This window comes from Triturus cristatus, chromosome 12 (assembly GCF_964204655.1).
Source record: "Triturus cristatus chromosome 12, aTriCri1.1, whole genome shotgun sequence".
Taxonomy (NCBI): Eukaryota; Metazoa; Chordata; class Amphibia; order Caudata; family Salamandridae; genus Triturus; species Triturus cristatus.
Window position 1 is genome coordinate 54,437,375 of NC_140595.1, and position 18,030 is coordinate 54,455,404.

Below are 18,030 nucleotides of genomic sequence, written 5' to 3' on the forward strand. Positions count from 1 at the left end.
AATAGAGTATATATGAGTATATTAAGTATCTTCCCTATAGAGTAAGTAGGTTAAGTATCTTCCCTATAGAGCATATATATTAGTATATTAAGTATCTTCCCAATATTAGTATATTATGTATCTTCCCAATATAAGTATATTAAGTATCTTCCCAATAGAGTAAGTATATTAAGTATCTTCCCAATAGAGTATATATATGAGTATATTAAGTATCTTCCCTATAGAGTAAGTAGGTTAAGTATCTTCCCAATAGAGTAAGTAGGTTAAGTATCTTCCCAATAGAGTAAGTATATTAAGTATCTTCCCTATATGAGTATATTAAGTATCTTCCCTATAGAGTAAGTATCTTCCCAATAGAGTATATTGAAGTATATTAAGTATCTTCCCAATAGAGTATATTGAAGTATATTAAGTATCTTCCCAATAGAGTATATATATGAGTATATTAAGTATCTTCCCAATAGAGTAAGTAGGTTAAGTATCTTCCCAATAGAGTAAGTATATTAAGTATCTTCCCTATAGAGTATATTAAGTATCTTCCCTATAGAGTATATTAAGTATCTTCCCTATAGAAGTATATTAAGTATCTTCCCATTAGGTGTATATTAAGTATCTTCCCAATAGAGTAAGTATATTAAGTATCTTCCCAATAGAGTATATACATGAGTATATTAAGTATCTTCCCAATAGAGTAAGTAGGTTAAGTATCTTCCCAATAGAGTAAGTATATTAAGTATCTTCCCAATAGAGTAAGTATATTAGTATATTAAGTATCTTCCCAATAGAGTAAGTATATTAAGTATCTTCCCAATATAAGTATATTAAGTATCTTCCCTATAGAGTAAGTATATTAAGTATCTTCCCAATAGAGTATATATATATATGAGTATATTAAGTATCTTCCCAATAGAGTAAGTATATTAAGTATCTTCCCAATAGAGTAAGTATATTAAGTATCTTCCCAATAGAGTAAGTATATGAGTATATTAAGTATCTTCCCAATAGAGTAAGTAGTTTAAGTATCTTCCCAATAGAGTAAGTAGGTTAAGTATCTTCCCAATAGAGTAAGTATATGAGTATATTAAGTATCTTCCCAATAGAGTAAGTATATTAAGTATCTTCCCAATAGAGTAAGTATATTAGTATATGAAGTATCTTCCCTATAGAGTATGAGTATATTAAGTATCTTCCCAATATGCGTATATTAAGTATCTTCCCTATAGAGTATATATATGAGTATATTAAGTATCTTCCCAATAGAGTAAGTAGGTTAAGTATCTTCCCAATAGAGTAAGTAGGTTAAGTATCTTCCCAATAGAGTAAGTATATTAAGTATCTTCCCTATAGAGTATATAGAAGTATATTAAGTATCTTCCCTATAGAAGTATATTAAGTATCTTCCCTATATGAGTATATTAAGTATCTTCCCAATATGCGTATATTAAGTATCTTCCCTATACAGTAAGTATATTAAGTATCTTCCCTATAGAGTAAGTAGGTTAAGTATCTTCCCTATAGAGCATATATATTAGTATATTAAGTATCTTCCCAATATTAGTATATTAAGTATCTTCCCAATATAAGTATATTAAGTATCTTCCCAATAGAGTAAGTATATTAAGTATCTTCCCAATAGAGTAAGTATATGAGTATATTAAGTATCTTCCCTATAGAGTAAGTATATTAAGTATCTTCCCAATAGAGTATGAGTATATTAAGTATCTTCCCAATAGGTGTATATTGAGTATCTTCCCAATAGAGTAAGTATATTAAGTATCTTCCCAATAGAGTAAGTAGGTTAAGTATCTTCCCAATATAAGTATATTAAGTATCTTCCCAATAGAGTAAGTATATTAGTATATTAAGTATCTTCCCTATAGAGTAAGTATATTAGTATATTAAGTATCTTCCCTATAGAGTATATATATATATGAGTATATTAAGTATCTTCCCAATAGAGTAAGTATATTAGTATCTTCCCAATAGAGTAAGTATATTAGTATATTAAGTATCTTCCCTATAGAGTATGAGTATATTAAGTATCTTCCCAATATGAGTATATTAAGTATCTTCCCTATAGAGTAAGTAGGTTAAGTATCTTCCCAATAGAGTAAGTAGGTTAAGTATCTTCCCAATAGAGTAAGTATATTCAGTATCTTCCCTATAGAAGTATATTAAGTATCTTCCCTATATATTAAGTATCTTCCCTATAGAAGTATATTAAGTATCTTCCCTATATGAGTATATTAAGTATCTTCCCTATAGAGTAAGTATCTTCCCAATAGAGTATATTGAAGTATATTAAGTATCTTCCCAATAGAGTATATATATGAGTATATTAAGTATCTTCCCAATAGAGTAAGTAGGTTAAGTATCTTCCCAATAGAGTAAGTAGGTTAAGTATCTTCCCAATATAAGTATATTAAGTATCTTCCCAATAGAGTAAGTATATTAGTATATTAAGTATCTTCCCTATAGAGTAAGTATATTAGTATATTAAGTATCTTCCCTATAGAGTATATATATATATGAGTATATTAAGTATCTTCCCTATAGAGTATATTAAGTATCTTCCCTATAGTGTATATTAAGTATCTTCCCTATAGAAGTATATTAAGTATCTTCCCATTAGGTGTATATTAAGTATCTTCCCAATAGAGTAAGTATATTAAGTATCTTCCCTATAGAGTATATATATATATGAGTATATTAAGTATCTTCCCAATAGAGTAAGTATATTAGTATCTTCCCAATAGAGTAAGTATATTAGTATATTAAGTATCTTCCCTATAGAGTATGAGTATATTAAGTATCTTCCCAATATGCGTATATTAAGTATCTTCCCTATAGAGTAAGTATATTAAGTATCTTCCCAATAGAGTATATATATGAGTATATTAAGTATCTTCCCAATAGAGTAAGTAGGTTAAGTATCTTCCCAATAGAGTAAGTATATTAAGTATCTTCCCAATATGCGTATATTAAGTATCTTCCCAATAGAGTATATATATGAGTATATTAAGTATCTTCCCAATATGCGTATATTAAGTATCTTCCCAATAGAGTAAGTATATTAAGTATCTTCCCAATAGAAGTATATTAAGTATCTTCCCTATAGAAGTATATTAAGTATCTTCCCTATAGAGTATGAGTATATTAAGTATCTTCCCAATATGCGTATATTAAGTATCTTCCCTATAGAGTATATATATGAGTATATTAAGTATCTTCCCAATAGAGTAAGTAGGTTAAGTATCTTCCCAATAGAGTAAGTATATTAAGTATCTTCCCAATATGCGTATATTAAGTATCTTCCCAATAGAGTATATATATGAGTATATTAAGTATCTTCCCAATATGCGTATATTAAGTATCTTCCCAATAGAGTAAGTATATTAAGTATCTTCCCAATAGAGTAAGTAGGTTAAGTATCTTCCCAATAGAGTATATATATGAGTATATTAAGTATCTTCCCTATAGAGTAAGTAGGTTAAGTATCTTCCCAATAGAGTAAGTATATTAAGTATCTTCCCTATATGAGTATATTAAGTATCTTCCCTATAGAGTAAGTATCTTCCCAATAGAGTATATTGAAGTATATTAAGTATCTTCCCAATAGAGTATATTGAAGTATATTAAGTATCTTCCCAATAGAGTATATATATGAGTATATTAAGTATCTTCCCAATAGAGTAAGTAGGTTAAGTATCTTCCCAATAGAGTAAGTATATTAAGTATCTTCCCTATAGAGTATATTAAGTATCTTCCCTATAGAAGTATATTAAGTATCTTCCCATTAGGTGTATATTAAGTATCTTCCCAATAGAGTAAGTATATTAAGTATCTTCCCAATAGAGTATATATATGAGTATATTAAGTATCTTCCCAATAGAGTAAGTAGGTTAAGTATCTTCCCAATAGAGTAAGTATATTAAGTATCTTCCCAATAGAGTAAGTATATTAGTATATTAAGTATCTTCCCAATAGAGTAAGTATATTAAGTATCTTCCCAATGTAAGTATATTAAGTATTTTCCCTATAGAGTAAGTATATTAAGTATCTTCCCAATAGAGTATATATATATATGAGTATATTAAGTATCTTCCCAATAGAGTAAGTATATTAAGTATCTTCCCAATAGAGTATATTAAGTATCTTCCCAATAGAGTAAGTAGTTTAAGTATCTTCCCAATAGAGTAAGTAGGTTAAGTATCTTCCCAATAGAGTAAGTATATGAGTATATTAAGTATCTTCCCAATAGAGTAAGTATATTAAGTATCTTCCCAATAGAGTAAGTATATTAAGTATCTTCCCAATACAGTATATAAATGAGTAAATTAAGTATCTTCCCAATAGAGTAAGTAGTTTAAGTATCTTCCCAATAGAGTAAGTAGGTTAAGTATCTTCCCAATAAAGTAAGTATATGAGTATATTAAGTATCTTCCCAATAGAGTAAGTATATTAAGTATCTTCCCTATAGAGTAAGTATATTAAGTATCTTCCCAATAGAGTATGAGTATATTAAGTATCTTCCCAATAGGTGTATATTGAGTATCTTCCCAATAGAGTAAGTAGGTTAAGTATCTTCCCAATAGAGTAAGTATATGAGTATATTAAGTATCTTCCCTATAGAGTAAGTAGGTTAAGTATCTTCCCAATAGAGTAAGTAGGTTAAGTATCTTCCCAATAGAGTAAGTATATTAAGTATCTTCCCTATAGAAGTATATTAAGTATCTTCCCTATATGAGTATATTAAGTATCTTCTCTATAGAGTAAGTATCTTCCCAATAGAGTATATTGAAGTATATTAAGTATCTTCCCAATAGAGTATGAGTATATTAAGTATCTTCCCAATAGGTGTATATTGAGTATCTTCCCAATAGAGTAAGTAGGTTAAGTATCTTCCCAATAAAGTATATGAGTATATTAAGTATCTTCCCTATAGAGTAAGTAGGTTAAGTATCTTCCCAATAGAGTAAGTATATTAAGTATCTTCCCTATAGAGTATATTAAGTATCTTCCCTATAGAAGTATATTAAGTATCTTCCCATTAGGTGTATATTAAGTATCTTCCCAATAGAGTAAGTATATTAAGTATCTTCCCTATAGAGTAAGTATATTAGTATATTAAGTATCTTCCCAATATAAGTATATTAAGTATCTTCGCAATAGAGTATATACAAGTATATTAAGTATCTTCCCTATAGAGTATATTAAGTATCTTCCCTATACAGTAAGTATATTAAGTATCTTCTCTATAGAGTAAGTATCTTCCCAATAGAGTATATAGAAGTATATTAAGTATCTTCCCAATAGAGTATATATGAGTATATTAAGTATCTTCCCAATAGAGTAAGTATATTAAGTATCTTCCCAATAGAGTAAGTATATTAAGTATCTTCCCAATAGAGTAAGTATATTAAGTATCTTCCCTATATGAGTATATTAAGTATCTTCCCTATAGAAGTATATTAAGTATCTTCCCTATAGAAGTATATTAAAGTATCTTCCCTATAGAAGTATATTAAAGTATCTTCCCTATAGAAGTATATTAAGTATCTTCCCTATACAGTAAGTATATTAAGTATCTTCTCTATAGAGTAAGTATCTTCCCAATTGAGTATATATGAGTATATTAAGTATCTTCCCCATAGAGTAAGTAGGTTAAGTATCTTCCCTATAGAAGTATATTAAGTATCTTCCCTATACAGTAAGTATATTAAGTATCTTCTCTATAGAGTAAGTATCTTCCCAATAGAGTATATTAAGTATCTTCCCAATAGAGTATATATATATATATGAGTATAAAGTATCTTCCCAATAGAGTAAGTATATTAAGTATCTTCCCAATAGAGTAAGTATATTAAGTATCTTCCCTATATGAGTATATTAAGTATCTTCCCTATAGAAGTATATTAAGTATCTTCCCTATAGAAGTATATTAAGTATCTTCCCTATAGAAGTATATTAAAGTATCTTCCCTATAGAAGTATATTAAGTATCTTCCCTATACAGTAAGTATATTAAGTATCTTCTCTATAGAGTAAGTATCTTCCCAATTGAGCATATAGAAGTATATTAAGTATCTTCCCAATAGAGTATATATGAGTATATTAAGTATCTTCCCTATAGAGTAAGTAGGTTAAGTATCTTCCCTATAGAGCATATATATTAGTATATTAAGTATCTTCCCAATATTAGTATATTAAGTATCTTCCCAATATAAGTATATTAAGTATCTTCCCAATAGAGTAAGTATATTAAGTATCTTCCCTATAGAGTAAGTAGGTTAAGTATCTTCCCAATATAAGTATATTAAGTATCTTCCCAATAGAGTAAGTATATTAGTATATTAAGTATCTTCCCTATAGAGTAAGTATATTAGTATATTAAGTATCTTCCCTATAGAGTATATATATATGAGTATATTAAGTATCTTCCCAATAGAGTAAGTATATTAGTATCTTCCCAATAGAGTAAGTATATGAGTATATTAAGTATCTTCCCTATAGAGTATGAGTATATTAAGTATCTTACCAATAGAGTAAGTATATGAGTATATTAAGTATCTTCCCTATAGAGTAAGTATATTAAGTATCTTCCCAATAGAGTAAGTATATGAGTATATTAAGTATCTTCCCTATAGAGTAAGTATATTGAGTATCTTCCCAATAGAGTATGAGTATATTAAGTATCTTTCCAATAGGTGTATATTGAGTATCTTCCCAATAGAGTAAGTATATTAAGTATCTTCCCAATAGAGTATATTAAGTATCTTCCCTATAGAAGTATATTAAGTATCTTCCCATTAGGTGTATATTAAGTATCTTCCCAATAGAGTAAGTATATTAAGTATCTTCCCTATAGAGTAAGTATATTAAGTATCTTCCCAATAGAGTAAGTATATTAAGTATCTTCCCTATATGAGTATATTAAGTATCTTCCCTATAGAAGTATATTAAGTATCTTCCCTATAGAAGTATATTAAGTATCTTCCCTATAGAAGTATATTAAAGTATCTTCCCTATAGAAGTATATTAAAGTATCTTCCCTATAGAGTAAGTATCTTCCCAATTGAGCATATAGAAGTATATTAAGTATCTTCCCAATAGAGTATATATGAGTATATTAAGTATCTTCCCTATAGAGTAAGTAGGTTAAGTATCTTCCCTATAGAGCATATCTATTAGTATATTAAGTATCTTCCCAATATTAGTATAGTAAGTATCTTCCCAATATAAGTATATTAAGTATCTTCCCAATAGAGTAAGTATATTAAGTATCTTCCCAATAGAGTAAGTATATGAGTATATTAAGTATCTTCCCTATAGAGTAAGTATATTAAGTATCTTCCCAATAGGTGTATATTGAGTATCTTCCCAATAGAGTAAGTATATTAAGTATCTTCCCAATAGAGTAAGTAGGTTAAGTATCTTCCCAATATAAGTATATTAAGTATCTTCCCAATAGAGTAAGTATATTAGTATATTAAGTATCTTCCCTATAGAGTAAGTATATTAGTATATTAAGTATCTTCCCTATAGAGTATATATATATGAGTATATTAAGTATCTTCCCAATAGAGTAAGTAGGTTAAGTATCTTCCCAATATAAGTATATTAAGTATCTTCCCAATAGAGTAAGTATATTAGTATATTAAGTATCTTCCCTATAGAGTAAGTATATTAGTATATTAAGTATCTTCCCAATAGAGTATATTAAGTATCTTCCCAATAGAGTATATATATGAGTATTTTAAGTATCTTCCCAATAGAGTAAGTAGGTTAAGTATCTTCCCAATAGAGTAAGTATATTAAGTATCTTCCCTATAGAGTATATTAAGTATCTTCCCTATAGAGTATATTAAGTATCTTCCCTATAGAAGTATATTAAGTATCTTCCCATTAGGTGTATATTAAGTATCTTCCCAATAGAGTAAGTATATTAAGTATCTTCCCAATAGAGTATATATATGAGTATATTAAGTATCTTCCCAATAGAGTAAGTAGGTTAAGTATCTTCCCAATAGAGTAAGTATATTAAGTATCTTCCCAATAGAGTAAGTATATTAGTATATTAAGTATCTTCCCAATAGAGTAAGTATATTAAGTATCTTCCCAATATAAGTATATTAAGTATCTTCCCTATAGAGTAAGTATATTAAGTATCTTCCCAATAGAGTATATATATATATGAGTATATTAAGTATCTTCCCAATAGAGTAAGTATATTAAGTATCTTCCCAATAGAGTAAGTATATTAAGTATCTTCCCAATAGAGTATATTAAGTATCTTCCCAATAGAGTAAGTAGTTTAAGTATCTTCCCAATAGAGTAAGTAGGTTAAGTATCTTCCCAATAGAGTAAGTATATGAGTATATTAAGTATCTTCCCAATAGAGTAAGTATATTAAGTATCTTCCCAATAGAGTAAGTATATTAGTATATGAAGTATCTTCCCTATAGAGTATGAGTATATTAAGTATCTTCCCAATATGCGTATATTAAGTATCTTCCCTATAGAGTATATATATGAGTATATTAAGTATCTTCCCAATAGAGTAAGTAGGTTAAGTATCTTCCCAATAGAGTAAGTAGGTTAAGTATCTTCCCTATAGAAGTACAGATACTTACTCTATACTTACTCTATAGGGAAGATACTTAATATACTCATATAGGGAAGATACTTAATATACTTACTCTATTGGGAAGATACTTAATATACTTACTCTATTGGGAAGATACTTTATACTCATATATATAGGGTGCAATTTGTGACGCTGCTACTTACCGGAGGCCCCGCTGGTGATTTGTTTGTTGCTGAGCCGCTCCTGGGGTGCCCACGCTGTTTGTCCCCTCTGTCGGCGCCCAACGCTATCGCGCCGTGACAGGGGGAGACTACAGCTCCCAGGCTGCCTAGCGGCCACTTCCGCCTTCCGCTTGTCTTCGCGCCCGGAGGCGCTCAAAAGGCTGAGGCTCCCTCGGTGGAGCGGGGGTGCAATTTGTGACGCTGCTACTTACCGGAGGCCCCGCTGGTGATTTGTTTGTTGCTGAGCCGCTCCTGGGGTGCCCACGCTGTTTGTCCCCTCTGTCGGCGCCCAACGCTATCGCGCCGTGACAGGGGGAGACTACAGCTCCCAGGCTGCCTAGCGGCCACTTCCGCCTTCCGCTTGTCTTCGCGCCCGGAGGCGCTCAAAAGGCTGAGGCTCCCTCGGTGGAGCGGGGGTGCAATTTGTGACGCTGCTACTTACCGGAGGCCCCGCTGGTGATTTGTTTGTTGCTGAGCCGCTCCTGGGGTGCCCACGCTGTTTGTCCCCTCTGTCGGCGCCCAACGCTATCGCGCCGTGACAGGGGGAGACTACAGCTCCCAGGCTGCCTAGCGGCCACTTCCGCCTTCCGCTTGTCTTCGCGCCCGGAGGCGCTCAAAAGGCTGAGGCTCCCTCGGTGGAGCGGGGGTGCAATTTGTGACGCTGCTACTTACCGGAGGCCCCGCTGGTGATTTGTTTGTTGCTGAGCCGCTCCTGGGGTGCCCACGCTGTTTGTCCCCTCTGTCGGCGCCCAACGCTATCGCGCCGTGACAGGGGGAGACTACAGCTCCCAGGCTGCCTAGCGGCCACTTCCGCCTTCCGCTTGTCTTCGCGCCCGGAGGCGCTCAAAAGGCTGAGGCTCCCTCGGTGGAGCGGGGGTGCAATTTGTGACGCTGCTACTTACCGGAGGCCCCGCTGGTGATTTGTTTGTTGCTGAGCCGCTCCTGGGGTGCCCACGCTGTTTGTCCCCTCTGTCGGCGCCCAACGCTATCGCGCCGTGACAGGGGGAGACTACAGCTCCCAGGCTGCCTAGCGGCCACTTCCGCCTTCCGCTTGTCTTCGCGCCCGGAGGCGCTCAAAAGGCTGAGGCTCCCTCGGTGGAGCGGGGGTGCAATTTGTGACGCTGCTACTTACCGGAGGCCCCGCTGGTGATTTGTTTGTTGCTGAGCCGCTCCTGGGGTGCCCACGCTGTTTGTCCCCTCTGTCGGCGCCCAACGCTATCGCGCCGTGACAGGGGGAGACTACAGCTCCCAGGCTGCCTAGCGGCCACTTCCGCCTTCCGCTTGTCTTCGCGCCCGGAGGCGCTCAAAAGGCTGAGGCTCCCTCCGCGTCGCGGGACGCGCGCGGGCGGCGCCGGGCTAAGCCCGGGCAAAGGGCGGGCCCTCTGTGGCCCTCAGAGACCTGAGGAGACTGGACTGGGCCAAAGACGCTGGTCCTGGTCACAAGAACTGGAAGAAGCAGCGGGGGTGATATTGAGGATTTGCCAATCATTGCTAGTGTGTTTTAAAAATTGTCATTTTAGTAATTACTAACGGACATAACGTTCTATCAATTCAGGCTTGTAACGAGGGTGAGACTGTTTATAATATGTCTAGATCTAAAGCCTCTTCAGGGCCACGTACAATGGATAATTATTTGGTTCAGAAGGTTAATAAGATAAATTGTGAAAGACGACAGTCATTGGGGAAAGCTGGTACCCCTCCCGGAGCCAGTCCCTCACGAGGTTTATTAACCTCCGGTATGGAGGATGTAAACAATCTTTTTGATACTACCACCCCGGAGGTGGTTGAGTTAACGGAGCTGGGGCACCTTGATCCTGTACAAGATAGCCCCAATGAGTTAATAACAGATGACTGCCATGACAGGGTGGAACAATGTTCACCTCCCCTAAAAAAACGTTCAGTAAGAACATGCAGGAAAACCCAGTCTAAAAAGGGGACATCATATAATGGGAAGAAATCTGCAGATCAGTCATATAAAGATATTGAGAATTCCGCCTTGAGATCAGTGAATAAGACGGGAATAGAGGATAATATTGTTAGTAACATCAAGGAGATTATTAGTACAAAGATTAGGGACACAATAGATCCGCTGGTTTTCAAAATAAAGGAGCTAACGGAAGAAGTTGCCAGATTGAGCGGTCTGCTAAATCAGGCATTGGGCAAACTGGGAGAAGTGTCTGCTGCTACTCCGGTTATGGAGGTGGTAGCCGACACCACTACTAATACCCAAAGTAAGAATCAAGGACAGGGAGACCCTACTAAGGAAGCCACAGGGACCAAAGCGATTGGTAGTGCTACTCCGGTAGTACCACAAATAGGCACAAACCAATCAGGAAGTAATTTGCCTGTTTTAGATAATACAAACAGCTGGGAGGGAAATAAAATGAAGGGTGCTGTTAACCTACCACCTGAGTGTGCTCCCTATGTGGTGGTGCTTACAAATGTGCCACCGCTAGATAACAAGGCTCCCCAAGAGACCCACGATTCTTTAAAAAACAAATGTTTGTCGTGGTTAAATAGGCAATGTGGTTTCCCACTGAATCTTTCTGACTGTATTCTGACAACCAGAAGAGCCAACTGGATTGGGAGTGATAAGAAAAGGCTAAAAGGGGACTGTGTAATTATTAACTTTAAATATCCGCAGCACGTCTCTACCGTCCTCCTGAGAGCGGCATCTCTCCCAATCTTAGATGGCAATGTATGCGCAAGAGCGCTAGGATACTTTTATAATCTCCTCAATGCTAATGGGAGGGTCAACAATAGAAATGCTACTTTCCCACCTGTTTGCAAACCCCATTTTGATATCCCAACCCAGAATAGATTTCTTGCACTTAGTACTCTGGACTCTAACGATTGACGTATAAAGGAGACGGAGATATGTGCGGGAAGGGAAGAGGAAGCGAACTTGGAGGATCACAGAGTTGACTGCATATCTGTAAGTTCTGGTATAACAACACTGACCCCCAGACTGATGCCTGAGCAGGATGAAGTTGAGACCATACCAGATGGTTGTATGAATTCTGGCGATTTGGGCCAAATTGCTGAGGCTGCCATTATGGAGGATGTTATACAAGGTATCCCTAGAGGGAATATGGTCAGAGCAGGTATATGTTCCAGGTTGGTGTGCTGGAACGTAGCTGGTCTGAAATCCAAAAGTAGGGACCCGGGTTGGAACTCCTTTATTAACAGGTATGATATCCTATGCTTTCAGGAAACCTGGTGCAAAGATAATATTGATTATGAGGGATTCATTTCATATAACCTGCCTGCATATGGAGATGGACCAGGTAGAGCTAAGGGAGGTCTACTCACCCTTGTATCGGTTCATCGACAGATGACGGTGATAAAATATGTGCCGGTAGGAAATTTAATACAGATGATTTGGATCCAAGAAGGTAAAAGTCGTAATATCCTTCTGATCAATTATTATAATAACATTTTTGATAGTAGCAGGGGCAGAATTGTTACTGATCTGAACAATGCTATTGAGAACTTAAGTTCGATTTCTCATGAAGTATTTGATATCATTTGGTGTGGGGATTTCAATGTTTCATTATGTGAATTACTATCCACTACAGCTTGTGGGGTTACAAATAATGCTGGATGGGAGGCTCCACATTTTGCCCATGATATGTATGGGGAAAAAGTGAATGCACTAATGGGGGGCCTTGACCTGGAAATTTTGGATTGTTGCAGGGATAGTAATGGTGCACCTATCCCCAAATTTAGGAATTGGCGTGCGAATTCTGTAATTGATCATGTGTTGGTTTCGTCCAGTATTGCCGATTGTTTTGGCCCACTTGAAATTGAAATAATGGATACTAGTGATCACAACTGTATTATTGTCCCCATGACTTTGTGGGAGGAGAATGATGTAGAGGTAGGGGTTACAGTTGAAAATATTGAAGCACACAGGGTTAATGGGGTAAGGCTGAGGTGGATAGGTGCTAAAGCATCTGAATTAACCAAGTCTATTATCGTGAAGAATTTAGCAGACATTGTCTTTATTTTAGATAATAGATTAGATCATGAGCGGGTCTTGTCTAGTTTTAAAGATATCAACAATGCCATTAACGACAAGTTCCCAAGTGGTAGTAGGGGCAGTAAGAAGCCTGGCTTCGTTTGGTTTGATAAAATTTGTTCGGATGCCCTGACCGACCTTAAGCAAGCCCTAGCAATAAGACCTAGGGATAAAAAATTAATAACTACTCTGAGGCTAGAATACAAAAAGGCTATTAAAGATAGGAAGAAGGATTTGCAGCTACAGGCGTGGGAATCTCTTAATCAGGCCGCAGAATTATCGAATTCTGTTTTATTTTGGTCAACAATTAATTCTCGGTTCCTCAAGGAAACAAATACCCCGGAGTTAACAGCAAATGTTTCCTGTGAAGGATGGATTACCCATTTTTCTAGTATCTTTGATTCAGATAAAAATAGTAATGTTGGGCCAGAAAGATGGCCTATCATACCACTTGATATTACTGTGGAAGAAGTGGAAAGTGGGATAAGAGCAAGTAAGGGAGGAAAGGCCCAAGGCCCGGATGGGGTCCCAAGTGATGTATATAAGGAGACGCCGGAAGTATGGGGCCCGTTGTTGGCTGTTGTTTTTAATGCCGCGGTATGTATAGGCCCTCCACAAACTTGGGAGGAGTCTATAATTGTACCTATATACAAGAAGGGATCTAGGTCCGATGCGAAAAATTATCGACCAGTCTCACTATTGGACGCCTCAGTAAAAGTAATGAGTAGGATTATGTTGGTTAGACTGGAAGAATGGGTAGAACAGGACCATATTCTGACAGATAGCCAATATGGCTTTAGGAAAGGTAGGGGTACACTCGATCAATGCATTAATTTAGAATTATTGATCGGGAAATACAGCGAAGCCAAATATGGCCATATTTACATGTGCTTTGCTGATCTAAGCAGCGCCTTCGACATGGTCGACCACTCTATTCTGTGGAGGACCCTGTTAGAATTAGGGGCGCCAAAGGCCATAATTTATTTTCTTGCCAGAATGTACGAGAGATTAAAAACATGTGTACGTTTCGGTAGGAAGGGTGAATGCACTAGGAACTTTAGCGTTAAACGCGGTATAAGGCAGGGTTGTGTTTTAGCTCCTCTTTTATTCATTTTATTTATAAATAATGTTGATGCTATTTTAAAAAAAGTACCAGCAGATGTTCCAGTGATTAACGGTACCCCCGTTCCGGTGTTATTATACGCCGATGATGCTGTATTATTGTCAAGAACTCCGATAGGGTTACAACGATTAATGGATAGTTTTGTATCTTTTATTAAAGATAAAAAATTAGTTGTCAATAAAAGCAAAACTTATACAATGATCTGTGGCCCAAAGAAAATTAAACATGCAGCGAAAGGGTTTTTTATAGATAAAATAAAAGTGCAGCAGGTGGACAAATTCTGTTACTTGGGTATAACCTTCGCTGAAGATAAAAAGTGGACACATGAATTTAATAATATTCGCAATAAAATGGCTAGAAATGCACATGGAATTTTTAGATTTGCACAGAAAATTGGGGATCGTAGGACCAGAGACATGGTAAAAATTTATCAGGCTAGATGTGTTTCGATTGCATTATATGGGGCTGGAATTTGGGGTTACAGTAGCACACACGAGGTGCAACTGGAACAGAATTCTTTCCTAAAAAAGGTGTTGTGTTTACCCACTTCGACCTCTAATGCATTATGTCATTATGAACTAAATGTCAATTATTTATCCGATCTTTTGTCACTGAGACCTTTAATGTTGTGGAGATCAATATATTTGAATGAAGAAAAATCTTTCACTAGGTCTATAATCCAGGACTGTATGCGATTAGATAAAGTAAAGGCAATTCCCTGGATTAAATACATTATTATGTGCTTTTCGGATATTTTTAACCTGAATATTGTAACTGATCCAAATGCTGTCTTATTAATCCCCAAGACTGAGATGAAAGTGACTTTCCTAGCCTTTGCCGAGAGGAAAAGAAGAGTAATTGCAGGTTCTCTGTCCACTGTTATGTTCTATAACAGATATTTGTCCATGGATGGATTCCCCGTCTATCTAACTTTAGTCACCAGACCTACACACAAATTTGTACTAACCAGACTGAGATTTGGAATAGTGCATCACCTGGTGGCACATCCTGTAATGAGAAAATACCCTATAGGTCCTTGTAGATGTGACGGTTTTTCCAAGCAGAGCACAATGCACTTTATATTATTTTGTAAACTGTATTCCAACTTCCGTGTTATTCTGTTAAAGCCCATGTTTGTAAAATATGGTACACGGACGGTTGAGCAGGCTATGAAATTGATTTTTAACTTACAATCTGCTGATATCTGCTTTTATACAGCTTCCTTTTTAAACAAATGCATTAACCTGAGGAAAAGTATGTGTTTTTTAGATGTAGATATGTAATTTTAAGATGTATTATGTTTTTAATGATTAATATTGTATATGAAATGTGATTATGTCTGCTATAAGTGTTCATGTTTGTATTTGTGATTATGACTGTGTTTGCTTTTATGGACATTAACTTGCTCCGAATAAAGCTGAATTGAATATATACTCTATTGGGAAGATACTTAATATACTCTATTGGGAAGATACTTACTCTATAGAGAAGATACTTAATATACTTACTGTATAGGGAAGATACTTAATATACTTCTATAGGGAAGATACTTAACCTACTTACTCTATGGGGAAGATACTTAATATACTCATATATACTCAATTGGGAAGATACTTACTCTATTGGGAAGATACTTAATATACTTACTGTATAGGGAAGATACTTAATATACTTCTATAGTGAAGATACTTTAATATACTTCTATAGGGAAGATACTTTAATATACTTCTATAGGGAAGATACTTAATATACTCATATATATACTCTATTGGGAAGATACTTAATATACTTACTCTATAGGGAAGATACTTAATATACGCATATTGGGAAGATACTTAGTATACTCATACTCTATAGGGAAGATACTTAATATACTAATATACTTACTCTATTGGGAAGATACTAATATACTTACTCTATTGGGAAGATACTTAATATACTCATATATATATACTCTATAGGGAAGATACTTAATATACTAATATACTTACTCTATAGGGAAGATACTTAATATACTAATATACTTACTCTATTGGGAAGATACTTAATATACTTATATTGGGAAGATACTTAACCTACTTACTCTATTGGGAAGATACTTAATATACTTACTCTATTGGGAAGATACTCAATATACACCTATTGGGAAGATACTTAATATACTTACTCTATAGGGAAGATACTTAATATACTCATATACTTACTCTATTGGGAAGATACTTAATATACTTACTCTATTGGGAAGATACTTAATATACTTATATTGGGAAGATACTTAATATACTAATATTGGGAAGATACTTAATATACTAATATATATGCTCTATAGGGAAGATACTTAACCTACTTACTCTATAGGGAAGATACTTAATATACTCATATATACTCTATTGGGAAGATACTTAATATACTTCTATATGCTCAATTGGGAAGATACTTACTCTATAGGGAAGATACTTAATATACTTCTATAGGGAAGATACTTTAATATACTTCTATAGGGAAGATACTTAATATACTTCTATAGGGAAGATACTTAATATACTTCTATAGGGAAGATACTTAATATACTCATATAGGGAAGATACTTAATATACTTACTCTATTGGGAAGATACTTAATATACTTACTCTATTGGGAAGATACTTTATACTCATATATATATATATACTCTATTGGGAAGATACTTAATATACTCATATATACTCTATTGGGAAGATACTTACTCTATAGAGAAGATACTTAATATACTTACTGTATAGGGAAGATACTTAATATACTTCTATAGGGAAGATACTTAACCTACTTACTCTATAGGGAAGATACTTAATATACTCATATATACTCAATTGGGAAGATACTTACTCTATAGAGAAGATACTTAATATACTTACTGTATAGGGAAGATACTTAATATACTTCTATAGGGAAGATACTTTAATATACTTCTATAGGGAAGATACTTAATATACTTCTATAGGGAAGATACTTAATATACTTCTATAGGGAAGATACTTAATATACTCATATAGGGAAGATACTTAATATACTTACTCTATTGGGAAGATACTTAATATACTTACTCTATAGGGAAGATACTTAATATACTTACTCTATTGGGAAGATACTTAATATACACCTAATGGGAAGATACTTAATATACTTCTATAGGGAAGATACTTAATATACTCTATTGGGAAGATACTTAATATACTTACTCTATTGGGAAGATACTCAATATACACCTATTGGGAAGATACTTAATATACTCATACTCTATTGGGAAGATACTTAACCTACTTACTCTATTGGGAAGATACTTAATATACGCATATTGGGAAGATACTTAATATACTCATACTCTATAGGGAAGATACTTAATATACTAATATACTTACTCTATTGGGAAGATACTAATATACTTACTCTATTGGGAAGATACTTAATATACTCATATATATATATATACTCTATAGGGAAGATACTTAATATACTTACTCTATTGGGAAGATACTTAATATACACCTAATGGGAAGATACTTAATATACTTCTATAGGGAAGATACTTAATATACTCTATAGGGAAGATACTTAATATACTCTATAGGGAAGATACTTAATATACTTACTCTATTGGGAAGATACTTAACCTACTTACTCTATTGGGAAGATACTTAATATACTCTATTGGGAAGATACTTAATATACTTCAATATACTCTATTGGGAAGATACTTACTCTATAGGGAAGATACTTAATATACTCATATAGGGAAGATACTTAATATACTTCTATAGGGAAGATACTTAATATATAGGGAAGATACTTAATATACTTCTATAGGGAAGATACTGAATATACTCTATAGGGAAGATACTTAATATACTTACTCTATTGGGAAGATACTTAACCTACTTACTCTATTGGGAAGATACTTAACCTACTTACTCTATAGGGAAGATACTTAATGTACTCATATATATACTCTATTGGGAAGATACTTAACCTACTTACTCTATTGGGAAGATACTTAATATACTTACTCTATTGGGAAGATACTTAATATACTTACTCTATTG